This window comes from Ipomoea nil, unplaced genomic scaffold, assembly GCF_001879475.1.
Source record: "Ipomoea nil cultivar Tokyo-kokei standard unplaced genomic scaffold, Asagao_1.1 scaffold0019, whole genome shotgun sequence".
NCBI classification, from domain to species: domain Eukaryota; kingdom Viridiplantae; phylum Streptophyta; class Magnoliopsida; order Solanales; family Convolvulaceae; genus Ipomoea; species Ipomoea nil.
This window is the reverse complement of record NW_017616447.1, coordinates 32,390-39,444: the sequence shown is the minus strand read 5'-3', so window position 1 is coordinate 39,444 and position 7,055 is coordinate 32,390.

The following is a 7,055-nucleotide window of genomic DNA, read 5'->3' as shown; positions in this document are numbered from 1 at the left end:
TCATTTAATTTTTTAAATTTTTTATTTTTTGTTGCTAATAATAGATTCTAAGTTTCATTTATTTATTAGTACAAGTTGATGGATTATCAAGTGACATGACAAAACATTAGCAAATTAATGACCATTTATTATCATTCTTTCTGCCAGTTATCAGTTGTGTTACCTAACATCTCTATGCATGGTAGTACTCTATGTAGCACAAAAATGAGAAATATGAAATGAGAAGTGAAGAAACAACAATTTTTTTAAAAAATGTTTTTCTTTTCTCCTCTTGAATTTTCCTTCTAATCGATCACATCACGATGTGATTTTCATTAGAGTGTTTATGAATTGGATGGTCCCACCATTAATTAAAAAAAGAATTTAGTTAATAATCAAATTCTGAAAAAATACACTGCATGAGGGGAATGTGTTGTTTATGGGCAATGTATATCGTGCACCACGGTGCACATAGCAATGTGCACCCAGGCACAAAACGACGTTATTACAATTGTTGTTGACGGGGATTGACGTAACAGATGTTACTTCGCCCATTCAAACGGACCAAACTCCGTTATGTGTATTTAGTTAAAAGTTTTTGTGTATTGTGTTATGAATTTATGTGTATTCAGTTAAGAGTTTATGTGTATTATGTTAAAAGTTTATGTTTATTTTGTTAAGAGTTTGTGTATTATGTTATGAGTTTATGTGTATGATGTTATGAGTTTATGTGTATTATGTTATGAATTTATGGGTATTATGTTAAGAGTTTATGTATATTATATATTATGTTATATTATGTGTATTCTGTTATGAGTTTATGTGCATTCGAAACAGAGAATTTTTTATTTTTTTTTAAATGCACCAAAACAACGTTGTTTTGGGAAACACGGGGCGCACATTGTTATGTGTGCCATGGTGCACGGTATATGATTGTTGTTTATGGGGATCGGACTTTGTTGCAACCAAATACATTTATGTAGAGACTGAGTGGAAGCTAGTGATGATATAAGATTGTGTACCAAAAACAAAATATTGTAGCTGATCTCCTAACTAATCTGGCTATCCAAGCGGATAGATAGTGAACTAAATTTGTGAATCCTACCACACAAGTTAGGAAAACTATTCGGGATGACATGTTGAGAGTTGTAAGAACGTGAATGATTTTTGTGACATGACACTAATACGGTTCAGGAGTACGCCCCTTTAGATTCAAACGATATTGAAAAACAATAAGATAATGTCACGTCAAGAAAGGAAGATTGAAGGAAAATATAGAAGTATATAGCCTGCAGCATTACAGCCTTACAGGTAACCAACAAGTTACCGGTAAAAAATGAAATATATATATATATAGATTTTTTTTATTTTTTTTCTTTTGCTTTTGGCCAGCGGTGATCTTCGCAGCCTCCTTCCAATCTGGAAGGAGGCTAAACGTCATCGCCTCTAGCTTCCTTCCGATCTGGAAGGAGGCGGATGTTGCCTCCTTCCAGTCTAGAAGGAGGCGGTCGCGTCGTCGCCTCCTTCTAGACTAGAAGGAGGTGACGTTGTTGCCTCCTTCTAATTAAACTGGAAGGAGGAGGCCAGCGTAGTCGCCTCCTTTCAGTCTAGAAGGATGTGGCCACCGTCGTCGCCTCCTTACAGCCTGGAAGGAGGCGGCCACCGCCGTCGCTTCCTTCAAGACTGGAAGGAGGTGATGCCGTTGCCTCCTTCCAGACTAGAAGGAGTTCAAGACGGGAAGGAGGTGACGTCGTTGCCTCCTTCCAGACTGGAAGGAGGTGACGTTTGCCTCCTCCTTCCAGTTTGGGAGGAGGCAACCGTTGTTGCTTCCTTCCTGTCTGGAAGGGGGTGACAGGGGCCTCTTTCAAGACAGGAAGCCGGCGCCGAACGGCGCGGCCAGCCAAAAATAAATAAATAAATAAATAAATAAATGGGTCCATGGCCGGCCATTCGTCTCCGTGACTGGCCAGAGACGAAGGGGTCCATTTTCGTCTACATTGCTGGCTGGAGATGAAGCGGTGGGGACCGCTTTGTCTCCGGCCAGCCATGGAGACGATCCCCTTCGTCTCCATGGCCTCGCCCTTCGTCTCCGGCCAGCCATGGAGGCTGCTTTTTTTTTTATTATTATTATATATTATTATTATTATATTATTATTATTATTATTATTATTATTATTATTATTATTATTATTATTAATTTTAAAATAATTATTTTATTTGAAATTATTAAAATAAAATTCGAAAAATTATTTTTAAATATAGTAACCGACACGTCAGGAAATAAAATTAGAAAAACATGGCATTCGGGGAGGGAGTGCTTAGTAGGATAATAATAATAATAAAAGAGTTAATTCCAACAATGGTCCTCCGACTATATTGATGTTTTAAAATTGGTTCTCGACTTTTAATTTGGACACTTTAAGTCCCTTGACTTTTAATTTCTTTTCAATTGAGGTCTTTTCGTCAGATTACGGTAGATTGGACTTTAAATGAAAGGGTAAAGTAGTCATTTCATCTGCCTAATGTATAATTCTTCGTATTTCTCCCTTGTATGCGCGACTTCGGACATTAGATTCACTTAATTGCTTAATCCACAAATCCACTCGAAGAACAAAATTTCATTAGGTATTAGGAAATTCATCTTCACCAACATCCAATTCACCATTTTTATTAATTAGGAAATGATCCATTTTAAAAAAAAAAAAAATTTAATTAGAAAATTGCACAAAATAGTTTTGAAATAAGTTGCGGGGATGAAATCAAAACAGAGAAACATTACGTTCACATATTTTCGTCCAACATAAGTGATAGCTAACTAGTGAAAATTGCACTATGAAATGCATTTTTGGTGCTTTGATTTTTTTTTTTTTTTGGTATATTTTTAATTATTACTCATTGACTTTGAATTTCTGTAATCACTTTTAATTCTTTTACCGAGTTTATTATGATAAGTTTTTCGAGCAAACATCACCTAAAACTAGCATATGCACATGTTTGACTTAAAAATTCCTCTAAAAGAGTAAAAGTGATAGAAAAATTCAAATTTTATTGAGTATAGTGAAAAAAAAAAATCAATTTTGGCTATATGACTATAGGGCTTTGTTAATTTCAGCATTTGACTTTTAAAAGTGTCAATTTAGTACCTTGACTATGCAATTTTTATCAATTTTGGTCACTCGGGTCAAATTGTCGTCCAAACTTCGCCAGAAAATTTTAACAGTTAAAATAATAAGGGTATTTTAGTCATTTCTCATCTATTCCCTCTTCTCTGGCGAATTATTATTTTTCCAACGGAGAACACCATCGTCGCGATCCGGGTCACCCCGACCCGCATCAACACCCTGAGGCTCAACGCCGGCGATGTTCACGCCAAACAGCCTCAGTTGCTTAGCTGTAGCCTTACTTTGGACCACCGGCACCAGCTCGTACACCATTGCTCAGGTGCGCTCTCTGCGATGCCGTTTTCTCCACTTCAAACCCTTCCAGAACCACTACAAACACAGAGATACATACCTGCGGGGACACGGTTGAGGGTGATGCCGGTGTTATTGAGGGCCTGCTGAACCGATGGCGAGATCTTGGTAGTATCCCCGTCGGCAGAGATGGAATAGTTAGAAGTCTATGGAGAATCAGTTATAGTCATAAGTTGTTTCCTAAGTTTGTGTTACTTCCATGTATATTTAAACCTCTGTAACTCTCTACTGGTTCATTCATTCAATTCACATTTTATAAACTCATCTGGTATCAACCTAACTTTTCGATCCCATGGCCGATGAACGTAATGCCCCTCCGGCTCCCACCACTGACGCCACTCAGGATTCCACCAGCCGCGCCGTCACGGAAGTCACCGTACCTGAGTCTCGTTCCCCAAATATGCTGCAGCAAGCGCATCATTACGTGTCCATCAAGCTGATAGCCATGAACTACCTGTTCTGGAGGGCGCAGCTAGTCCCATTTCTTCGTGGACAAAACCTTTATGGTTTTGTTGATGGCACCCACGCTTGTGCACCCGAGTTTGTCTCGTCTTCCTCAGCTTCTCCTACGACTATGAACCCTCTTTATACTCAGTGGGTTCAACAAGATCAGTTTATTTTAAGCATGATTATTTCGTCATTGGCAGAGGAAGTGTTGTATTTGGCGATTGGTCACTCCACGTCTCGAGCTATTTGGATAGCAGCGGAAACAGCACTTGGTTCAACCTCTCGCGCATGTTCGCTAAGCCTCCTCAGACAACTTCAGAATCTTTGCCAAGGTGAATCATCAACGACGGGTTATCTTGGCAAAGCCTAAGTACTCGTAGAACAGTTAGCTCAAGCCGGTCGGCCGATTGGTTTGGACGAGCAAAACTTGCACGTCTTTCGTGGCCTTCGTCAGGAGTATCGTGGACTTGTTGCATCACTGACCACGAAGAGCGCATCCCTCCCTATTCCAGAAGTTGCAGATTTGTTGGCCACTCATCAGTATCTTTTTCCAGAAGAGGCGGCTGCATCACTTCCGTCTGCTCCGTCTGCTTTGCTCATTCAACACCTGCAGCAGCAGCCTTGCTCGCAAGGTGATGCCAACCGCGGTCGTGGACGTGGTTATAGGGGCCAAAGAGGTCGTGGACAACGAGATCGTGGCGGGGTTCGATGCCAAATCTGTGACACCCAAGGCCGTACAACACTTACCTGCTACAAACGCTTCGTCGATGTCTCCAACCACCGTCCAGCTCAATTACCGTCTCGCCCCACTGGTCCCCATGCAAATGTGGCGCTCCAGCAACCTCAGGATGATCTCCAAACAACACAATTTTCAAATGTTTGGTTCCGTGACATGGGTGCTAATGCACATGCCACCCCGCATATGGACGGGTTGAATGAACTCGAACCCTATACTGGAAATGAAAATCTACGTGTAGGTGATGGTACAGGTGTGTCAATTAAGCATACTGGTTCAATTTTGTTGCAGTCAAAGTTTTGGTCACTGTCCATAAACAACATATTACACGTTCCAAAATTACGTGCCTCGTTATTATCTGTACATAAATTTGCAAATGATAATAATGTTTATTTCGAATTTCACCCCTCTCATTTTTTTGTGAAGGACTGTATAACCAATCAGGTTCTGCTTGAAGGTCTCAGTCATGGAGAAATGTAAAGGCTTAATACATCCACTCTGATTGCTCTTGTGTTTGCTGGGGCGTCTCCTCAAGTGTGGCATAACTGACTCGGTCATCCACATCTCCAGGTCTCGCGTCATGTCCTTTCTAGGTGTCCCATTATTGGTTCTTTCAATTCCTCCAATAAACTCTGTACAGTGTGCCAGTTGGGTTAGTCTGCGCGCTTCCCACTGGCTCGTGTTGAACGCTCTAGTTCCTCTCCCCTACAATTAATTTATACGGACATTTGGGGGCCGTCACTGGTCTCCTCAGTTGAGAGTTTTAAGTATTTCGTACTATTTGTTGACGATTTTTCCCGTTACATATGGTACTACCCTATGCTTCTTAAAACTGATATATATTCAATATTTAATAACTTCCATTCCTCTGTGGAAAAATGTTTTTCACACCCCATTAAATGTATTCAATCTGACCTCGGGGGTGAATATCGCAAACTCCATGACGTATTCACCGCCGCAAGTATTTCGCACAGGCAATCCTATCCGCACACACATGAGCAGAATGGCCGCGTTGAACGTAGCCACCGTCATGTTGTGGAAATCGGACTAACACTTCTTGCCCAAAGCCATGTTCCATAGAAATATTGGTCCCATACGCCTTTGAGTCTGCGGTCTATTTAATTAACCGCATGCGGTCCTCAGTCACAAACAATAAGAGTCCTTACTCGTGTCTATTCCAAAAATCACCTAATTATGAAATCATGCGAGTTTTTGGCTGTGAGTGCTTCCTGTGCCTAAGGCCATATAACAGACACAAAATGGGTTACCGCTCGATGCCTGTGTTATTTTGGGCTACCCGGAATCCTTTAGTGGCTACAGATGCTTGGATCCTACTTCGGGTCGTGTCTATATGTCACGACATGTCAGGTTCAACAAAGAAGTTTTTCCTTTTTTTTTTTGAATCTGCAGGTTCTCACACTAGCGAGGATGCTAATAATCTTGAGGTCTCCTCGCCTTGGGGGTCGGCACCAATCCTTCATCCGACTACCTCCACCGCTCCGCCACCATTGATGATCACCGCACCACCGTGTGACACCACCACCATGCCTGTGCCAAATTTGGCGCCGCAATCCCAGGTTCAGTCTGAGTTTGCCTCAACGACTGCCGCCACCTCATCTTTTCACCCGACGACATCATCCAACACAACCCGGTCACGACGCAACCGCCCCACCACACTCACGCATGAGATGGCACTTCGGCGTACCACCTGTACTCAACGGAGAAACCCGACGGCCATGGTTGGACGTGTTGATGATGATGAACCGTCTTGCAACTCCCAGGCGGTGAAGCTTCCGCAGTGGAGGGCGGCAATGGATGTTGAGTTCAATGCATTGTTGACTAATAAACCTGGCATTTAGTGGCACCCAAATCACATATAAACATTATAGGTTGTAAATGGGTGTTACGTATAAAGCGGAACGCTGATGGCGCGGTTGAATGCTACAAAGCCCGCTTGGTAGCCAAGGGATTTAACCAAGTTTCGGGACAAGACTACTTCGAGACGTTTAGCTCGGTGGTCAAACCGACCACTGTTAGGCTTCTTCTAACCTATGCTGTCTTGAACAACTAGATCATGCGTCAACTTGATGTTCACAACGCATTTTTAAATGATCACATTACGGAGTATATCTATATGCGGCAACCGCCCAAGTACACATCCATATTACCTGCAACACGTTTGTAAGCTTCAGCGGTCCCTGTACGGCCTAAAACATGCACCACGTGCCTAGTTCACGCAGCTACACACATTCTTGGTTCACGCGGGTTTCCGTCCCTCCAAAACGGATGTGTCTCTCTTTATTTATGACTCTATCCAGTCTCGTGCCTATATCCTCGTTTATGTAGATGATATACTGTTGCTTGGGGATGATTCTACCTTATTAATTGATGGTTTACTTTGTAAGATGGCCACGACGTTC